Source organism: Aquila chrysaetos, chromosome 9, assembly GCF_900496995.4.
Source record: "Aquila chrysaetos chrysaetos chromosome 9, bAquChr1.4, whole genome shotgun sequence".
In the NCBI taxonomy this organism is placed as follows: domain Eukaryota; kingdom Metazoa; phylum Chordata; class Aves; order Accipitriformes; family Accipitridae; genus Aquila; species Aquila chrysaetos.
In genome coordinates, this window is record NC_044012.1 from 13,652,270 (window position 1) to 13,675,000 (window position 22,731).

At 38.8% G+C, this 22,731-nt stretch overlaps 1 protein-coding gene across 1 annotated transcript in view; it reads right to left on the reverse strand.

Annotated features, from left to right (window-relative positions):
- The window catches only part of ZNF536 (zinc finger protein 536), a 227,191-nt gene extending 211,088 nt beyond the window's left edge, over positions 1–16,103 (reverse strand). Inside the window, 1 exon segment of the mRNA XM_030025661.1 lies at positions 16,008–16,103. The gene's annotated coding sequence lies outside the window, so the exon portion shown is untranslated.
- Between the last annotated feature and the right edge of the window lie 6,628 nt (positions 16,104–22,731).

Below are 22,731 nucleotides of genomic sequence, written 5' to 3' on the forward strand. Positions count from 1 at the left end.
ATATACTACTCAGACCTTTTTTTGCGGGGAGCACACAGGTACCTGAAGCTGTAGCCTGGAGGTAGTTGTAGGGACTCCGTGCTATACAATCAGATGATGCTACACCAGGCAGGATGAAGGTAAAGGGTTCAATGACCTCTCATCTTCCCTACCTCTCACTCTTCCCTCAGGTAAATCTCCAAAGAGGACTTTCAGTTGGCAAAGTTTCTCCACCATTCTTAGACATCATTATCCCAACAGAACAATTAAATCCCCCACTTACTAATCATCTACAAAGCCTATCTTTTAAAAGGAAACTCCTCCTACACAAAGGTTATGAATAATTCTCAGAAGGTTACAACATGATCTATCATTTTAAGTATTTGGATCTGGAGTACTGGTTCAGGCCTCTAACTGACAGCCACCTTTATGAATAGTTAAGAGTTCACAGAGATGATTATCATGTACTATTTAAATATGTATAAAGGACAAAGATAATAACAATACTTTGCACTTTAATAGAAGCTTCTGTCTGAAATTCTCAAAGGAGAGCCAAAGTCCTCACAAATGCACACTCACAGCTCCTCTGACCTGCACAGTTGGTCACTGTTATTATTCTCAGGAATCTGGTAGGCTGTTATTGTTAGATTTCTCAAAAATGATAATGTCTGGCTTAATTTATAGAGCAACTGAAGCTTTACCAAATGAGTAACCCAAAGTGAATCACCATTGTAGGAATGTTGACCAGCACCTTGTGCTGAGGCAGAAAGCAGCGTGGGACGCTGCAAGGCACTCTGCAGATCCTCAACCCCCGTTCTCCTGGTCGAGGAGCATAATCCTCCCCATTCCCAGGCTGAGACACAACTGAGCGATCAGCACACTGTCCAGCTGGGAGAAAAGCATTTCCTGCTACTGTTCAGGAATAAGCCTTTCTGTAGCCTCAAAAATAATTTTAGGTGGGTTTTTTTTTTTCCCAGTACTAAAACAACAAAAAAAACCGCAAAAGTGGACTCTCACTTGAGAGCCATACTTTCTTGCATGAAGAACATTTTTCTGCACTTTGTTAGAATTACAGCAGTTTTGTATTTAAAAAAAAAAAAAGAAAGAAAGAAAGAAAAAAGGAAAGTTTTAAGTCATCTATTTCTAAATGCCCTACTTTGATGAAGTTAGTCTCCTGTCTTCTGAGCAAGAGGCTGGAAGAAAGTGACTCTCTCTACTATCCTATAAAATACAGAATTTTAACCACATGAAGATTTGCTCATACTCAATCGTACCTTTCACAGAAAATATGAACAGAGCCAATAATTTCAAACAGGAATGTAAAACAATAGGGACCCCAAATATCAGCACCAATTGAATGCAATTATAAAGATTGAAACGCTGCTAAAAAGTTGGTTGGGTTTGAAAACCGGACCTGGGCAATTTGCACTTATACAAATGGCATTTGTACAGCAGTGAAACCAAAGATCCTCCTGTCCTTAAGGCCATATTTACAGAAGGGTCAACTGATCTTGAATAATTCTGCCAGTGTATTAGGAAAACATGTTTCACTTCCAACATTACTAATGTGTCTTTTATTATACAACTTCATTTCTTAAACAAGTAAATTTCTTCACCAAGAATAAAAAACAAATGCAAAGAAAAAAAATCACATCCCAAAATACAAAAGTTTTCATGCTTCCTTTTACAATACCAATTTTGCTTCAACATCTTTAAAACATTCTCATGAGTGTCAGAGAAGCACGGATGACTTTCAGTTCTCTTGCAAAACTTTTAACAAATGGAACAGTTAAAGATTTTGGAAGAGAGAGAGAAATGGGGAAAATCTATTTTAATGTGATTGTTTTTACATATCTGAACTAACTGGGAATGAGCTGGTATCATGAAATCCGCCCTGAACAGACAACTTGTCTTGAGATAAAATGCAATGTTGTAGGGAACTGGACTGGCTTTGTCCACTGGACACTTTGTCCTGTAAGATTGCCTGTATTGCCCCCCCTCTTCCATCTCTAAAAAACAGCTTATCATAATTTCCCTACCAGCATTGTAGTCAGTCTCAACCTTTTTTTTTTTCTTTTTTCTTTTTTTTAATTTTAACTCAATTCTTTAAATCAGAATTATGAAGTTACTGAAATAACACCCCAAGCCTCTGCCTGCACTACCACTAGCACAATGGAGCTCTGATCTCATTCGAGGTCCTATAGCTAATAACAAACAGCAAGAGACTGAATTCCCTCATCTCAAATATAACCATCTAAAGTCAAGTTAAATTCAGCATAACATTCACAGATACAGAAGATCAGAAAATTGGTTCGCAACAACTTATCACAGAGTAACATGTTAGCACAAGTTAACTGATTCGCAGTAATTTTTAGTGTACATGCTCATGGCAAATGTGATGTAAACTCAGTACAGCTTTCAGTGAAAGACATATTTCACTGGTTTCATTAGGGCTAAACTAATACATTGCTTCTCGCGTGCTGTGAGGCAGGAACTACTACAGAGACAGATACAGCAGCTGACAACTGGTAATCTGGGTGTGGGATCAGTATTTATTGCTAGGCTCTGTGCTCTTTTGCCAGGGTTCAGAAAATCAGATATTTCAAACTGCAATTTGTTTTGCCAGATTTTCATTAAAACACCTGTGTTAAATTTTTCATGGAAAGCTACAACGCTTTTCCCTAGGGCCTATTTGCCATGGAAGTCCCACCAAATGTGCAACAGGATATGGGCTGGCAAAAATAAATAATAAAAAAATCACAAAGCAACCAAACTCCATGATATGCAGAGATACCAAGACTTAAAACAGTGGGAGATACAAATCTTAAAATTATACACAATGGACCCAATCCAAAACCAACTTGGTGACAGTCTTTCCAACAACTTTCATGAATTTTGGTCCAAGCCAATGCTGCACCAGTGACAAACATTTATACCCATATATGGATCTCAGGGTGGAACTTGAATCCATAGATATGTGGAGCTTATTGATGCAAATGACAACTACATACACAGGACAAGACTTAATTTACCCTTACCCTTTATTTTTCATTGTAGTCTTTAACACAGAACACAAAAATCAAGGTGCATATTTATGGTTAAACCTTTTTTCCCTGCAAAATTACTTTCAATAACTGAAAATAATCTGAACTAAAACCAAACAACATTGTACTGTAACGTATGACTGATTTACAAAACATTTTAAAGAAAAAATTCACCCACATGTAATTTCACTATAAGCCACACACCATTTAACTACCGCAACACACTGTTCTAGAGTTTCTCTTTCTTACTCGAACAGATTGGCGAGGTTTTCACCCTTCCTGTTCCTGCTCAAAATTTTCTCTGTAGTACTACTGAGTAGCAATGGACCGTGAAGTTGAAATACAGGGAGAACAGGGAGTTCTACCTTACACATTACTGACTGGCTCTATAAGCTTTCATGAATGAAAATAAAAATAAAAATTCAAATGGAAAAAATATCCCCAGGAGTCTCCAGTTCTTTATGCATTATTTCACTGATAGTGGAATGCTCTTCCACCGGTGGAACTTCCACCATCAACTCAATACATTTTGGGCTACATCAGTGCAATGGAAAGGAGTTGATTAGAGGACACAGTGATACAAGACAGAGAAAATACAGGAACAAACCAACAATGCACTGGAATGATTCCTAATTGTAATTATTTTCCTAATTTTTTAGAGACTAAAACTAATATTGAAAAATCTTTATCTTTGATTTGCTATATACAGCAAGCTAAGATTGGGTTCAGACTGGTGAATCTGCTTTCTGTTGTAGGTAAGCATGCACCTCATCAAACAGAAGCAGGGAGCAGATACAATGCACTGTGCACACAGGAGGGGACACACACTCAACAGAATCTTTTTCTCTGCAGAGAAAATGCATTGGTTACAAAACATGCATCCACACATACCAGTGAAAAACTGGTATGGCTAATTTTAAGTTTTCCAGCCTTGACATACTAAACATGCTAAATACTTTTGTTCAGCTGTAGCCATATCTACTCAAATCACAAACTATATAATAATGCAGAGTAACATACCCACAAAATGAACATAGAACATATTTATTTTATAACTCAGTCTGCAGTCAGGTCTGTGTGTTCCCTAAATGAAGGAAAAATATATGGGAAGCTTAGATCCAGAAGTCTACAATACAAAAAACAAAACAAAACAAAAACCCTTGGCAAAAATGGTTATAAACAAAACTTACACATTTTTCCATTTTGTCAATTGTTAATTTCATGAAGCAACTACAATGAACACAATCAAAAATAAGTACACATTTTTCCTCAAAAAGTTCCCATAACAATTCCTATTTATTATCCACTTTTAACACTATCATCGGGCCTTCTACTTATTGTGTAGGATCTTCCATAGCAATCAGTTGACAGTTCCTACGTATCCTGAGTAACATTTTCCCTCTTGGGGACCATACACCTTTGGGATACCCATGGGGCTCTTTCAAAGGTCAAGAGGTTTCAATTCATTTGGAAGACTTCCTACACAGGAAGTAAGATAGTTTAATAAGCATTTACAATGAAAAATTTTTGGAATAACAAAGCAGAATGCATACAATGGCCACATTAATATTGCTACTGCATCATCACTGGATACTCACTGACTTCTACTCTGCAGCTTTGCATGAAATTTAAGAATTTATAAACTTAAGCACAGGCTGAAATACCTTCTTAAATTAAGACTGCAAAACATCAGCACTGCTTCTGAGAGATGTCACTAACCAGAAATGTTGGGGTTTTTTTCTATCATATTTAATGTTTCTATAATGCAGAGCATCAGTGGTCACTGGTATGCTTATAAACTGTTAATTGCAACAAGTAAGTTTCACCAGCTAAAGAGGTAATCAAAGTGAATTTTCAATCAGGAAATGCTCTTGAAATCTCAAGCAGATGCAGAGTCACTTTGCAGGTACAGAACAACAGATGAGGAAAATGTAACTTGCAAACAAATACTGCTAGTATTGGCTGGAGCCATTTCGCTGCCAGACTACGATATGGTCTGGCACATGATATGACTTGCACTTTCTGGTTTTATTCTAGTCTTTTTTTTAGGACAGGATCTATCTCACCTATTTGCAGCTGTTCCAGCAGCCCGTCTACCTAAATTAGACACCCATCTTTAAGGAGAATGAAATCCTCTCAAGATCCTTATGCCTTTTCTGTGAGAAGCAAACACAGAAAACCTAACTTTTAGACAGTATTCCCTTACCTTGTGCAGGAAAAATAGCGTTCTATAATCCAAACTATACTGAGTGTTTCACCAAAGGCCAGCTGGCATTTCCACTGCTTCGCCATGAACACTTGTTTCAAAATCATATTTTACAGGAATCAAGACTAAATTGTTACTTACGAGGTTCATTTTGTAAAGACATTAATTAATGGACTGCACATGGAAGTGAGGTGGGGAATATTGTGCATTACTCTGTTGGCAAGTACATCATTTTAGTAATTAATGTTGACATCATCTTTTTAAAATGCATTAAGCAATATAGACAACATATACTCTGCCATGGAGAGGGAGTCTCTCATATCTGAGCACTAATACTGCCGTGGGGTCCTCCATTGCCCAGTAAGGTCCTAGTCTGTCTTGGTAAGAGGTACACTTAAGGTACAGTTCTGGACTTGAAGACATTTTTGAGAATCTAGCATTTTCAGAGACTGCCAGAGCTGTAGAGATCCAAACTCAGTAACATTTTTAGTGAACCATTCCTTTAAGAACCCCCAATAATGGAGTCATTTCCTTCCTTACGGATTTCAGGTAGAAAAGCAATTCATGGTAAGCTTTCACTTTGATCCCTCTGTTCAGGCAGACTCCAGTTCCCTTTCTCTTCCTCCCTCCTTCTCACACCTAACCAATCAAATAGCTGTTCTCTCCCGTTTCCCAGATAAAGTGCATCCCTCTTTCCATAGGAAATGAAAGATATGAAAAAAGGAGAAAGTACTAGTTTACCTCAGTGATGTAAACACATTAACTTTTTTTATCAGCCTGGCCAGCAGGAACTGAGAAGCTGAGAAATACCAGTTACACCTTTGAAAAAGAAATTCTGAACATCTCTTTATCATTCTCAACAAGGTAGTGTCTAAGCACCTTAATTCTAAGGTTCTAGATATGTAGGAAGTTAGTGCCCTTCATGACTCAAAGCTATAGCATTTTTTTAGCTGTTTATTGACCTGTTTATTATTATCTGTTTATTGAGCTGTTTTCCATGAATCTGTCTAATCCCTTTCTGAGCCTGCTGATGCTGTCTGCCTCTACAAATTCCCTTGGCAGCAAGTTCCAGAAGTTCACTACTCACTGTGTCCTTTTATCTGTTTTAAACTGATCTCCTGCCACTTCCACTACTGGGTGTTCTAGTTATGGTTTTGTGGGATTTGGTGAAAAAAGGGGGTGAGGATTGTGGAAATTATTTTGATGGAATTCTGTGTTTGCAGCTATCCAGTTTTTCCCAGTGAAAAGTAAAAGTGTCCAAAAAAAGCTACAACACAACTTAGAATGTAAGATCCCAACATGATAGCATGAGATGTTATGAGTGCCCTCACTAATGTAGATTTGCTAACACAGTCTACTGAATTTTATCATCTAGTCCTTGATGATGAAAAGACAATCAACTTTACAGTGTCAAAGACCTCTTCCATAAGCTAATAATCAACCCTCGTACACAGTCCTTCTGAATGAGACCATTTGAGGATTGATAGTTTTGTCACAACTGAAACGGTGCATCTATCGTGACTGATGTTCATTCAGGTACAGAAAAAACCCCAAACATTCTTGCCATTTTGACTAAGAGGAAGAAAGAGAGGAAAATGTCAGAATGAAGCCTTCACTACAGCTCTTTTTCAGAAATACCCGCCCAAATTTGGGTTTGAAGTCTACATAGACCTTCCATCCAAAGCCAATTTAACTGAAAGCCCAAGGAAAATACTTCCCCATCTGGCAGGGACTGTTGTTCCAAGCTGTGTCCAGATTATTCCCTCCACCCTCACCCTCCAAAACCAGAACGACTATAAAAAATAACCATTCTCTTAACTTAGCTCAAAAAAAAAAAAAAAATCTCCCGACCATGGTTGAAGCCAAATGGCCCTTCAGGCTACTACTGAAGAATCAATTACATTAGCTGTAAGCCTAAGAGAGTCCTGGGGACAATCAGTCAGAGCCATAATAGCTGTGAGGGAATTGTTAAGCAAATTGAGGGATTCTTTAGGTAATTGGGATTGGACAACCAGGTCATACTTAATTTGAAGCATCCATTCCATACAAGTGCTTCAGAGGTATAGTAGGAACTACAGACAGTAAAGTCTAATTGTGCTGCTACTAACCCAGTGCTTTTAAAGGGACACCCCCTCACCCCCCCACCCCCCATTCTTGTGCAGAATATTTAATAGGATTGTGCTCATTTTCAGCAGAGAATTCAAGCAGCTACTGCAGGGTCAAATCCGGGAGCTGAGAGCCAAGGCTCCACAGCCTTCTGGGAGAACCTGTAGTGCTTATTCACAGTTGGAGCCAGGGACACTAAAAGCTCAGGGTTTCCTACCAAAACTGAGAGGGAGAAAAATGGACAATTCATTGCTTTCTTTAAGACAGTCCAAAGATAGTAAGGAGGTACATTTCTCTCTTTTTATTGTTGACCACGCATTTAGCATGCTAAATGTATGCTTAACTTCCAAATAAACTCTGCAAAAATTCACAACTTCTGCTTCAAGCTCTGAAGTGAGGTTTAGAGGGGAACAAACTTTACAGGCAAGAAAATCATCAGCTCTGGGAGGTCGCTCTAAGGGGGCTGTGCAGGGATCTCAGATCAAATTGGATTTTTCACCACAGTTAAACAGGGAACTATTCCAAAAGCAAAAAGCTCTCAATTTCCTTTGGTCATTGAAACAACTTTCAGAAAAAAAGAGGTATGTCCAAAGTCAGTCTTCATGTCCAGTTTGCTTTTGGAGAAACCTGTTGCAAACAGCTACTGCTAGTATTTTCTGGCTTCTCCAGAGAGAAGCAAGGCATCTGAGTTGATACAACAGGGATTGCAGTCCCAAGAGAAACTAATTCTTTGTTGGACTGCCCTAAAGTTTCACAAGGTAGACAAAACGAGCCAGCAAACATGGCCCTAAGACACCAAACACCAAAGCTGACAAATCCATCCTCTTGTCTCCCTTTCCTCAGACTCTCTTCTGGAACTAATTTGAGGAAAAACCCTAATTCTGGGTCGCCTGGCAAAGAGTACCTAAAATAATTGCCCAGAATGGAAGATTCTGCTAGTGCCACATTTCTTTGGCAAGGCAAGAGAAAAGCTGGGAAGAGAGGGATAAAGAACAGAACCTGGATGACTGAAGGGTGCCAAAGCAAGAGCTTTGCGCCAGTTGCCATTCTGCTCGAAATCTGCACTGAGGAGCCCAGTGGTCTCTGCTCCCAGCAAGCTGGCCATGGCTTAGAAGAGTTGGCTAGAGCAGACCCTGGCAGCACAGCTGATGACAGCAAAAACTCGGAGTAGCAGACGGGCCAATAGCCCATTGGTAGAGGTCAGGAATATCTGATCATGCACACTTCTGCCATTACAGAGCTCTCACTGAGTACAAATCCAGCCTATTTCATGCTCCTGTTTCAGAGGACGTTTTAACTGCTTATCAAATCAGCTAGCATTTTTCTAGCCTTGACAGAACAAGAGCCAACAACAGACACCGGATGCAATTCTACCTCTAATGTTTAGCGTTGTGACATGATCTATTCAGCCAGGCTACGGCTTTCTAAAGTTATCCAGCAGAATGCCAGCAGTCACCCAGCAACAGCAGCTTCTAAATAGGGAAACCATGTAAAACAAAACAAAACAAAAAGTAAAATCCCTGGTCTGGAACATACTGCCTTAACTGAAGGGAGTCTTTCCACTCCACACACTACACTAACACCAATTTAGGTGAGTGAGCAGGCAAACGGTATCCCATGAGACTAGTTAAACAGGCTATGGTATACCAGCTCAATTGCCTGGACAACATCAGGAGTCAAAGCCTGGGGAGCACTTGAAGAGCATAGCAAATAACCCATCTACAAAAATAATCATCATCAAAAACAGTCATCCACAAAATTTATGCCAATCAGTACTTTGAAAAATGAGCCATCACTTTTTGTGAAGATAATGGATAGGAATTCAATCTATGTCACAGCTATGGAAAAAAATTGCCCATTGCTTTGGACTACAGGGATTGCTGAGAGCACAGAATCCGGACTTAGTGCATTGCAGTGTAGAAATGGCCATGGTTAGATAGCAGCTTTCTTTTGACCAGAGTGCTGCAAAGAAATCTATTTTGCATGTAGGAAGAAAGCCTAGATGAAAAAGTTGTGCCAGCAGCATCTTTAAGAGACCTTACTTGGTGCAACGTGGGTGAAACTTCAGGAGCAGTGAAGACAGTCAAACGAGTACCCACAAGTAGAACAAAACACTTGCAAGATGAGTGATAATGATCTAGCCTCTTACAAGTCCCAGATCAACACAGGAAGCAATACAATACTGTTCAGAGGTGCTTTTGCTAACAGAAACAGACGCAGCGACAAAAGAATTGGAAAAAATAATGAAGCCATTAATACAATTTTTTATGTTTACAACAGACTATGCTTCTGTGACATTTACTAAACAATTCTGAAGCAGCAGAAGTTTGGAGGTCCCATACACTATACTGCTTTCTACAATATATCGCCTTCTACTGCTGCATTGCCACAGTTATTAGTCATGGTATTAAAAAAAAGCAGGTGTATGTAGTAGTTGTGCTCGACAGTCGCTACTTAAAAAAAAATATGGGGAGGCCGCACAGTAGACTGTCAAGATTATAAACATCATGTATCTCAATGCTGTAGTTATATGGTCATTAGTGCTAAAAAAGGCTTCAGCCTCTTTTGCTGGAGAGGACTGCAATGGAGAGTATCTACGTACAATGGAACACTTCACATCCATGCAATCTTTGTACAGGTGGATGAATTGAAGACAAAATTCCAGAGTCTCTGTTCAGGACAGCAGTACCGTTTGAAGCTCTGACTTAACGTGTACCGTGCCTTTCAATCTTGCATTTTATGAATGCTGCTTTACTTTAGAATAAGGTATGTTTAAAAACTGGAATGACACCCGAGAGAAGCTTAACTCAGCCACAAGATGGGTCCTTTTTGCCCATCAGAAAAACAGACAGTATGGACCACAAAAATACCCGCTTCAGTTACAACTGATGATATCAGGACACACGTGGAGTTAATTGGTCTAGACGCTGGGAGATCCCAACTGCTTCCATCCTGCTCCATTTCTGATACCAGCAGACTACCACAATACATTACTGTACTTTGGGGTCAGACTCCAGCTGCCCTCTATGTCCAGACACAGTCGGCATAGAGAAGAGGGAGATTTGCTTTGACACCCAGGAATAACTGCATCACCTTGGGAGACTGCATTTCAAGTTTTGCTTCCAATTATAGTTATAATTACTTGGTGATGATCACCTCCCCCTTTAGCTTAATTTAAAATACTTCTGAGTTGGACAGATGAATGACTGGAATTATCTGGGAAGAGCTGGAGTGATGGGGGAAGGATACAAAAGAACTTTTGTTGTTTCAATTCTTGTAGTTGGCAAAAACATTAAGAAAATATTGCCAATTAATTTTCCTCACAGTGGTAACCTTTGTAATTGTAACCTGTAACTAGTTATAACCGTAATGTTGCTTGGTTCATACTACTTGCTGACTGTTGTGACCGAAACATGATGTTATAACTTTTGGTATAGGGAAGGGAGGAGAAATATGGCACTATTTGAGCTGACCGCCCGTCACCACTCTTCCTATACAACGTTCTTTTGCATCTTATAAGGCATAACTGCCAAGTGATATTGGGGCCTCAGCGCTGGGCCACCTGCCAGATACATTCATTTACGGTTACAGCTAGACACCCAGTGAGAAGAAGGAATAAAAAAAATTGAAGGAAAGTAAATTCTGTTTGGAAGACAACAGCACTGGAAAGAAGACAAGTGAACGTAAGGATCTCACATTCCCCTGCTGACTCTCTCATGTAGATTTTCCTCTTTTCATTTCCACTAAACACAATATGATAACTTTTAAGAACTAGGCTTTAGTTAAAAATCAAAAGTAGAAAGAAACTTCACATACTTGTCCAGAGCTGAGGTCAGGGTTCAGCACTGCTCTGCTCACACCATGCACAAAGCCCCTCTCAGGCAGTGTCAGGAATGCTGCTCCTGCACTTATGGGGCTTCCACACTGCCTTCCACTACCGAGGCTGAGAACCACCTGGGTAATCCAGAATCACAGAGATAAAATGTCTTCTGATTAATGAATGCATTGAAATTTCACAGCCCAAAACATATTTTCATTGCTGGCTCTTCCCCAGATGATACTGATATTCCATCTCATGATACTTCATCACTGATACATCTCTAATGAAAAGTATGGTGAAATCTCTAAAGTAGCATCTGAACCCTAGTTCAGCCATGCCGGACGGAGAGAACGTCTGGCTTGATGTCTTCTTTCATCACTTTCATTTATCGCATTTTACTTGCTTTCAAGAAGATGGCTGTCTTTACCTTCCTCTGAATGAGAGAGATTATTCGAGAACAGGAAATAAAACCGACTGGCAAGAAAGGAGCAGCTGCTATAACCAAACTGATGATGACAGTGCAACCATCAAAGAGAACTAAGAAATTCCTATTACCTGCAATCTAGCCATCATCTCCGATATTCAGTATGTTTTAAGTGCAAAAGCTTAATTTGTTCTTGCACACATCATGAAAGCAAATCTAAGGAAAGACCACTATGCAGATCTTCAAGTGCAATCAACTAGTTGATCTACCAAAAACGTGCTAGGCCATAAAACCAGTAGAGTAAATTTAATCTAAAAAGATATGTTAGATTCTTTTTCCACAGACCCTTAGTCTTAAAAATAGTCTTTATGCAGATGAGAAATCCAATGGTGTTTACAAGAATAATGGTTTGCAGCATCGGGCAATAAAGGCTGAGATTCTCTTTGCAAACAGATAAATATTTGCACACTGGTACTGTGTGACCATCTACCCAAATATTATCTGTGTGCATGTAAAACAGAGCACATTTCGCCAGTTGCTTTATTTCACTAGTTGCTGGAACCATAATATCTGTTTCCTTCCTTTCTAAGCTCTACTAGTCCATAAAAGCAAAAACCACAGTCTGTACTGATATTGAGGATACATAAGCAATGCACAGGGACTTAATACTACTAAACACTTATATAGCACTTTATATATTCAGAGTATTGTACAAACATTAACAAATTAATCCTCAGAGCAACTTGCAGGGTACCCAAGTATTATTTTCCAAATTGGGGCCAAATCTGTTGCTCATGTATACACCCAGTGAGGTCAGGAACGGGGTTTAGACTTAGGCGTCAGACAACAGCAGTAAAGGTCATAAGGATATGCCAGAAGCACTGTCAAAAACTCAGATAAGGATTCAGAAGATCTCATCTCACACACACTTTCTCTCTTGCACGTATTTGCTTTCACTCCAGTTCCCACTATCCCATAAATGCTGGGCTGTTTTTACTAAACTCCCATAAATACTAACATGATTTAACCAGGGAGATACCATCATTTTACACTGGAAACTTACACCTATTTTAAGGAGTATAAATGAATAAGGAAGCCCACCAAAGTAAGTGGATTGTTTACTTACACTACCAAATCAAAATTAAACAGTAGTAACACATACCATATTTACTCTACTGGAATAGCAGCACCCACTATCTCGAAAAAGGACTCTCAGCTATAAGAATTATTATAAAGATTAAAAGTGCAGAACATACAGAGCTGCAAGGATGTATATGAATAACAGCACTGGTTAACATAGTTTTATAACATTTTAAACATATAAGTATCAAATGCTACAAGCATTTATTTAGGCTTCAAAGAAAAGTCTGAAATTAGTAACCACAAACAATGCAGATCACAGTGCAGTGACTGTATTCTGGACATGCTAGTGGTGCTTATAAAACCTATTGGTGGTTTATAGGCTCAGACTGAAATACTGATAAGATTACATTACCCATCCTCCAAAAAGCAATGTCAAAATCAGACTAACTTCATTAACACACAAACTGGTTGCATTAGTATACAACCAGAATGGAGATGATCCTTGTTAATAGGTAACATTTGAACTATGGGATGGACAGAGAAAGAATACACCCAAACCTAAAACAGGTGCAATTCTTACCAAGAAACTATTGTGAGGAGAAAACAAGAAGCTGGCTAATGAGCATGGCTGCTGAGGTTTGAAATCAGGATGGCAGCTAATGCTGGGGTTAGTTGCTCACAAGCTCCACGTGGCCCTGAAAAGGGCGGTGCTTACATAGCAGCTGGCAGGGTTTATCCACTCAACTTTCTCCAGCCCTGAAAAACAGCCTGGCAGCCTTCTAGCTCTCCTTGCTCTCAGATGTACCTTTTCTTCTTTTATGATCAATAGTCCCAGGAGAGACTTCAGAGAAAATGTTGGCCTCAAGTACTCAAAATACTCAAGAGTTAAGTCTGGCATTTTTAGAATACCTGCGGGTAGTCTGGCAAATCAAGTATCCCACATCCACCCATCTCTAATGATGATTATTATGCACCAACAGCTGTCTACAGTTCAATGGATGAGGATCTAATTGATCTCATTACCTCCCCCCATATAAAGTGATGAGCATTCCTGCTCTGTGGGTCTGGGGATCTTATACTGACTAAGGGCCTTGTGCTGAAGACCTGGAAACAGACTATTTGGTAGTGCTGTTAGTTTGTTTTCAGCTGGTCAAAATCCACAGAAACAAACATCTTGCAATATACTGTATAATATATTACAATGTGGCTTTTGTCTTACCGGTTTAATACTGACTAGCTCTGATAGCATTCATATGAATATTAATTTTGTAATAAAAAGCAAGAGACTGGTGTATTGGTTATGTGTTCTTTTGTTACTCTTAGTCTTTAATTATTATTATTAATGCTATTATGTCCAATTTCCCCTCACCTCGCTCACCCTCGCAGTCTCCACTGCGGTGCCCTGTCTCAGGCAGCGAGCTCCTTCTGGAGCCAACAACAATGTTACTCAATTAACCCTCTGGCAGGGTACACTACAGTATATAAACGGTGTTGCTTCCCCTCCTACAAGTCTCTGAACATCATTTCTGTCCTGCTCCCTATGATAAAGCCAGGGACCCAAACAACTTCCTTCGGCTTGGGCTGCCTGCCCGGCACGGCTGGCCCCGTACACGGTTTGCCATGTGGCAGGTATAGCTGAAATATTTATGCTCAGGTGCTTGTGTGAGATGAATCTGTATTTCAGATTTTAAAAGTTGCATTTCCAAAAAAAAGAAGAGCCATTTGCAGGAACAAAAGGCCTGAGTCCACCTCTTTTGGGTAGGTGTAAATCCTCTGTCTTTAACAAAGTTATACCTGATTTATAACTGTGAGAAAGGAGATTCTGGCCTATAATATAATATAAAATGCTCAGCTTTCTGCAGTTTGCTTATTCATAAAGATTACTTCAGTGTCACTGTGGAAAAGATGCAATGAAAAATACCTACTACTCTGCAGCTATGCAACTGCCAACTCTCTCATTTTTAAAAGAATACCACTGTTCATTTGCTAGTCTACAGCAGATATATTTTTAACATAAAAACACTATATTTAATTGGTTATGGATCTCAGTTCTTTTAGCACTACTGGAAATCACACAAAAACACATTAGTACAGAGCAATTAGTGCAATGGCAGTAAACAACTAAGGCACTATTAAGCTGTGGGTGATTAAATAGTATTACTTCTTTATTTTTTATGATATTACACTTAGAGAAGATTTTAAACATATATTCCCGTTAATATTAATAAATGATATGAAGAGCAGGTGTCTAACTTTCTTAAGATGATTTTTGTCCCGGCACTTCCGTTTATAAGAAATATTTTCTTTTAATGGAAGATCTGTCTCTTTATACGGTGTATCACACTATTTCTTATCTCACTACACTGGGACATTTATACTGTAATATTATTTGATGGGAGTTATGAAATCACACACTGTTCCTTCAGAAAATAATACCCGTATCTCTACCACCAAGGAACAAAGAGCTACCAAACTCCCAAAATAATATGCAATTATTTATATCTGTGCAAAGAACAAACCGGGTACTATTTGACAAATTTACTACAATGGGTTGTAACAAACACTGTGATAAGTTAGCTTGAATGGCAGTAACCTTCAGGCAACATAAAAGACGAGAATCTGACCCAAGGACAGAACCCTTGTGGTATACCTTTTTAATCTGCCTAGCCCTCACAATCTCTCTGGACTCTGTACTTGTTTATAGATCATCCTCATGGTCTGGCACATCTTTTCCTCGGCATCTGATTAAGTTAACAATGTGCTGCTATTTGCATGCAGATTTGCCAGGCCTTTCTCTACAGCTGCTCCCAAAGACTTGGTCTTTCTCTGTAATGTGATAGCACAGCAGTCAGTAAATGCAATCTTTGTCAAACCCAGGTGTGCTCTTGATTTGGTTCTCATTCGTTCCAAGCAATTTTTCTTTCTGTAGCATTTATAAGGCTCTATTATAGTATAGCCACATCTGGAGCTAAAATTCTTCTATTAATTATATACTTTTGCCACTATAAAGACAAATTCAGAGACAGCTACTAACATTTTTGTTGTTGTTCTTATTCCCTTTTTGACAGCCTGTATTTTATTTCTGTAGAAATTTAATTTTTAAAGCAGCATTCCTGAATTTTATTTCCATAAAAACAGTAATGCAAGCATGAAATCTAAATATTTAGTATCTCTAGTCTAAAATCATGCTATCAATAGCAATATAAAGTATTAAGCTTTTTTTTTTTAACCTTTCAATATTTTGCATACAAATACGATATTATAATAATCTATCTGTCTCATTAAAAGAGTTACAATCTACTTGGGAAAGAAAGAAAGTGGTTAAACAAAAAACAAAAAACTTACTCGGTTCCCTAGTGGACGCTGGTTCACATCACAGAATCACCAAACAATTTGTTCCCTCCACAGTCAAAAAGCAGAACCAAATTTGATCAGCATGGTGACTTAAATGCTGTATTTTCTTTGTGCAATGAGGGTAATTTTTCAAGATCAGGTTTGAAGTAGATTAGTGCAGAAATATGAGCTAAGCCTTCACTCTTATCATCTGAGTATGGATAAAGGATGTATTCACCCAAGAGCACCGCAAGTTATTTTCTAAGAAAATTTTTTCCTACCTCTTTTTTTTTGTGTGTGTGAGTACAGAGATCATCACAGCGAAGTAATAAATGGAAACTAGCAAACAGGTTTGACAAGTGAATATTCACTGCATAAATGTACATTTAAGAGGAAATACTAGAAATCTTATTTCTTAATTTTAAATCTAATTTATGATCCAAAAGGTAGGCTTCTTTGCTAGGTAAATACCTATGCATTAGAAGAGGTCAGCATGTTTTTAAATTACAGGAGCACTACAAAGAAATACCAAACCCCTCAAATGGGGAATGAATTCCATCTGACCAAATCATCCTTAGGTGGTCTCCTCTAACCCCTGGTCAAGTAAGGTTAACATGGATGCAGTGGGCTGATATCCTGACTTTAATATGAATTCTTTTAAAAGGGAGTATAAATGGCAACTTTTTTTCTTTAATCATATTTCTTCTGTTCTGCTTTCACTGCTTTTTTACATATTTGTATCAAAATTTAAAAAAATGCAAGCGTTCCATGCCTGTGCAGCTGAATTCACTGAAGCACTGATTTCTGAACTATTTTTCTTTAATAAAATTACAAATAAAAATATCCGACTAGCTTTACCCATGAAAAAGAAAATATAGCTGTAATGTTCCTCATGGCAGACTTTTAAAACTATTCTATTGAGGAAAAAGCTTTCATTTATTTATAGCACATTTTATCTTCCTAAATCACTTATTTCAGATTATTAGTTTGGCCTTATATACACACACTCCTTTGCACATACACACAGACACACGCTGACATGCATACATACACACATACACACGCAAAATGATAAAAAAATCAGCAGACAGACAGAAGCTGTGTAACCAGATTACATCACAGGTTACGATGGAAATAAATAAAAGAAAATCTCTTTTGCTTCTATAGCGTGGTATTTTAGTGGTGATGGTTTGACTTTTGGCCCACACACATATGCCAATGGCAAGGCTAACTCTAGGGACTAACAAAAAAGAATGTGTGTTCACAGCTGTACAGTACACCAATACAGATTACATGTTTTCAGTGTTGCGGCCACAACAGAATGCTAATTAACATACTGGAGTGATGAGAACGGCTGTAAGGGCCTTATTGTTCCATTATTTCATGCAGCCCAGCTGCCTTTGTTTATGTCACTTATCCTCTCGTGCCACAGGTTTTTACTCCAAAAATACTATCCCAATACAACGTTAATATTTAAAAAACAAAGAGGTGGCAGATTGTCATTTTTGTGTCAGTCTCAAACTGCAGAACTGTTAAGCTGTTCTGGTTCGGTATTTAGAAATAATTTAACAGCCATATTCAGACACTGCCTGCATTCTAACATAATGGCTGAATACTTGAACCAAGCAAATGCATAACTATCCTGACATCACTTATGAGATTTAGATTGGTCAGTTAATGGAAGTCTTTACCAGAATCAATACCATAACAGGTTCTTGAAATGAACGTGATTTTTTACACAGAGTGCTGTGAACAATAAGTACAGAAATATCCTACCTTTGTATACAGCACAAAGGAACTGGGATTTGAAATTAAGAAGCAATTACAGTTTTTTGCAAAGTAATGTTACAGTTGATTATTAGAAATAAACACATACAAAATAAACACTTTTTAATAAATAGCTGGAGAATATTAAAATTCCACAATCCTATTATTCCTTTTTTTCCTACTTTTTTAACAGCCATTTTATCTGCTAGCTTGGTTATCATGTTGCTGTTAAGGATTAATATTGATGATTGTTGCCAACAATGGTTAAATATTGCAGAAAAACACTTTTTATGAAAGAGATGTAGCCCTATCTGACTCTAAGTAATATTAGTTATGCCTGCTGCTTTGACTTCTTTGATTGATTTATGAAAAAAGCAATGTTAAATACCATTATTATTCTTATTTGTGTTACGGTAGTGCCTGAATGTCTTGGCTGATATTGGCCAGATTCAGATCCGGGACCCTGCACTACAGCTAAGGAGACAATAACTTCCTAGTACAAAAGAAGAAAGCAGTCCCTGTCCATGGAGGCTCACACCTGACAGCTCTGATCCAAAAGCATTTATGTTTCTGAACAGAGGAATCCACCAATATGGCCCCATTGACTTCTGTGAAACCACGCACTGGGCTAAATTTACTTACGGGTTTAAAGAAACTCATAAGGTTTTATTTAGTGAGTAGCAACAAGTGTGCAACTTCATGTGAAAAAGTGTGAAACAAGGTGGGGGGGAATGGCCAAAGAAAACCAGGACGCTGGTAGTAAGAAGTTCAATGTACTGCTACCTGGTTACAAGTCAAAGTTTCTTTCCTTCATTTACTTGGTGTAAACAAAAAAGAAACATTAATGATAAAGAGGTTTCCAAACAATTTATTCCATTGGTTGCCTGTAATTGCTGTCAGAGCCTGAGCTTGGCTAGAACCTGAAGTGTTAATGGTGCATTTCTTCCTCAAATTAAAAAAAAAAAAAAATTCTAGTTCCAGTTTCACAAGTTTAGCTTTACCAACAAAGGGTGAGAGAGCTAACAACATACCTGTCACCTCAGACTTAACCCAGCGAACAAAACATCAGGAAGGCTAAGTCTTCCCAAAAATGTCATCTCCCTAATCAAAGACATACTGTTGTTAATCACAAAGCACACCAAAATCCTGAAAACATCCAATTGAGTGAACAAGCCCTAGTTGCTTTTTAATGAGTTTAACTGGTAATCTCAGATAAACGTGGAACTGCTTGAAGTGTCTGTCTTATGTAAGGCAGTAATGAGAGGATTTAATGTTTTCTACAGCCTACACAGCTTATAACGGTGAACATGCCACAGGTGTGGTACAATCTAATATATAGTAGTTTCTCAGCTATGACCATTCCCCTACCGTGGACAGAACATAGATTTTTTTTTTAACTGGATCCAGGAGCTAGCTAAATTACCCAGCTGCTTTGTGTTTAAGCCCCCAGCTAGCTTATATACCAATAATAATAAACTTGCTATAATAGCAACCCAGTCTATTACGGTGTTTCTCGCTCAAACTGAAAGTGGGCCACTTTTACTTCAGCTATGTTCACAGATGACACCATGGGATTTGTCCCTTCCTAAAACTGTAAAAACATTCTAAAAAGATACAAGTAGGTGCTTAATTAATGGAGTTTTGTTTTGTTTTCCAATAGGATGATCTGCTGGTTTATGATACAGGCACACAATATCCTAAGCCTATCAGTTGGGAATGCATTGGAAAGTTGGCTTTTTATTCATGCTTATTTGCCACAACAAAGCAACACCTAGTCACAGTCACAAAATGAAGTACGGACAATGGCCTCAATAAATTTTGCATACTACAATCGTTGGTACTAAAAAACTTCTCTCCAGATAATCCACTCATGCATTTATTTTAAAAAATAAAATTTAATTCTGACATCAATTAAATAAAATTGTTTACAGTATGTAGTAGGTGTGTTGTTGGAACTGTGATAGTCTGTTCTAAGAATGACAAGTGTTATAGAGAGATGTAATAGCTTTTACCAGACTAGCCAATATAGTTGTGGAAAAAAAAAACAGACAAGATTTTGGGACCAGAAAAAGGACTTGTTCACTCTAAAATGTAGCAATTTTTTTCCCCACAGAGATATCTGTCGGTTTACTAAAATGTTACATCTCTATAAACCTTGTCTTGCTGAAAACACATTACAAAAATAATTGTAAATTTAACACTTTAAAACCCCCCCCAAACCAACAAAACACCAGAGCTTATGTTGCGACTTCCTTCAAGATAGGAAAAAACCTGCCATGACTAGACTATCTATTGCTTCATAACTTTCGGTGAACTACTTTCAATCTTAGTTTATGAAATTCTATTGAAATTAACTTCTTGTAGCCTAGGCTGATAAAAATAACAGCAACAAGGCACTAAAACACTAATAAACTGATTACAAGGTCACATAAATGGATATTCATATAGCTGCTGGGCATAGTGCATAACTAACTTCAGGTGCAAACCATAAAATACTGCAGTGTGTATGTAAGCACAGGCAACTACAAGAAAAGAGTTGTCACATTTCAAAAATATATATCCTCTCTGTATTTAATTAGGCATTTAACTTAAAATTATTCCCACCCTAATTGTAGATTTTAAATCGCTTCTAGAGCTGAATTTACCAAAGCCTAAGAATTTTGTAACAGTGGCTCCAACTCTGCAAGAAAACCTTGCCAGTTCACATAGGAGCTGCAAGACTCTCCCATGTTATTTGTCTACATCATATACAGCATCCTCACTACAAACAGACATTTTCAAAATAACCCTCAAAAAAGGGTAGTTCTGTTTTCATAGTCACTTCCAGACAATCCTCAGTAAGAAACAGACTTAGCTGGAAAATCCTCACTTGCAGACAAACCAGTCCAGGCACTATATAGCTGTCACAAGGCTGACAGCTTATTGTATGGAGGAAATCATACCTTCCCACAGAAAATCCCATGGGAAAGGCTGGGAATGAAAGAAATCCTGATGTGATCCATCCAACTGAGCAGGGCAGCAGTTGCCTTCTGCCAAAAGGACTAACCTGGCAGCCTCATCAAGTCTATCACATTGAACCCTGCCCCAGCCCTCCTCACTCCAAAATATGGCCGAAAGACCTCCATACCTTGCTCGTGCCCAAGCCCCCAGTGTCCCCCTGCTCTGTGCCATCACATGCCAGACAGAGTTGTCAGTTTGGTCGGGGATGAGCTAGCCACTTCAGTTGTACACATGGTCATGGAGCAGGAAACCAGCTGTGACGTAGCGCAGACGAGTCCCACTGGAAAGCATGCTCTCCAGCAACAGCCTAGCATGATGGCCCTCTCCTCACCAGCAAAATTCATAGCTGCTCCACAAGGGAAGCAGATAGCAAGTCAAGGACATCTGCACAGGGGCTTTGTGCCTCCCCACAAACTCTAATCCAATTACAGCCATGCTTTCATGGATCCTTAAGAGGCTCCACGAAAAAAAGATGGCTTAAGGCTTGAGTTGCATTCATTTTTCCTGATCTTCGTGGACCAGAAGTTGATGATTTGCAGCTTCCTATAGTTCCCAACCCACCCAGCCCTACCTGCCGGCCTCCACTCCTTCCCCCCACAGTGCTCCATCATCAATCAGTTCTTCAGATGCTTGCCAGAGATCTGCTTTGTTCTGCATCCAATTCCATAATAAGAATTTCATTCCCATGCCTGTGCTTTCCGCCTGGGAAATTGAATCCTTCATGCCATTATCCTTCTATATTGTCCTCAGACCGTATGGAAAAGCTTCCACAGTAGTCTAGAAAAAGGAAACCTGCTACAGAAGCCGGGCCCTCCATCTGCAAGAAGCAGCTTTCCCACATCAGGATTCCCCTTCTCTGAGAAAAAAACAACCTGTTGCATTTCAGTTCCCCAGTGCAAAAAACAGGATCTCCAGACTTGAAAATCATGCCATATAGAGCATAAGGCATTCCCTTGGCCTTAGAAAATCCCATGGCCAAGGGGATCTTGGGGCTGGATTCTGTAGCTGAGGAAGCATTATTCTGACTGGGCTCACTGTCCCCTGGACGACCCTCAGTAGGCATGTGCTTTCCACACCGCATCACAGGAAACGTGATGGCTTCATCTTTTCTTTGTTACGTTTTGCTTAAGTTGTTTTTTTTTTTTTTTAAGTTTTACTTAAATTTGGGGTTCGAGAGAACTTAAAGTTCTGCAGAAGTCCCGTGACTTTGGCACAAACTCTGGAATACCACATTGCTGAATTGACACGGCTGTAGTTCAACCATTGATGTCCAAAGCCACATTCCCTCTAGCCAACTGAGTTTTTTCCAGTGCTCACAGCACACCCAAAGCATGCACTATTAATCAGCTAATGTAAACCGTGTTATGCCTTATTATATTACAGACACTGGATTTCTGTGTTTGGTGGTATGATCTTGTTGCTTCAGAGACATTTTCAAAGAAAATGCTTCTCCGGTTGGGGTGGGTTTGTGAATTGCCAAGCATAAAACACACATCAGCCTTTTAAAGCAACCAACTGGCATTACCATAACACTGTCATTTAATGTATATGAAGTTATACTTTCAAATACTCAGACATAACTGAGTGCTCAAAATCCCTTATTTGAAGAACAACATAATAATAAGAAATAATAATTATAGCAATAACTGCTTAGTATTTGTATGATAAAAGTGCTGAAAAGACATTAACTAATTAGTGCTCACAACACCCATGTGAGGCAGAAAAGTATAATTATCCACATGCTACAGATGGAAAACTGACAATGTGGAGTTACCTGCCTTTCTGAGACATGCATGAGGGGATAATCACCTAATGCAAATTCATCAAAACCCCTAAGGGGAAAGCACCAGTACAATGGTCACACAGGTTCAGGTTCCTCCCTGCGAGCTCCGATGCAGTGAGCGTGCACCACAGAGAGAAGCAGCGTGGAGGGGTGCGGGACAGACACATGTACCTTGCGTCTAGAAAC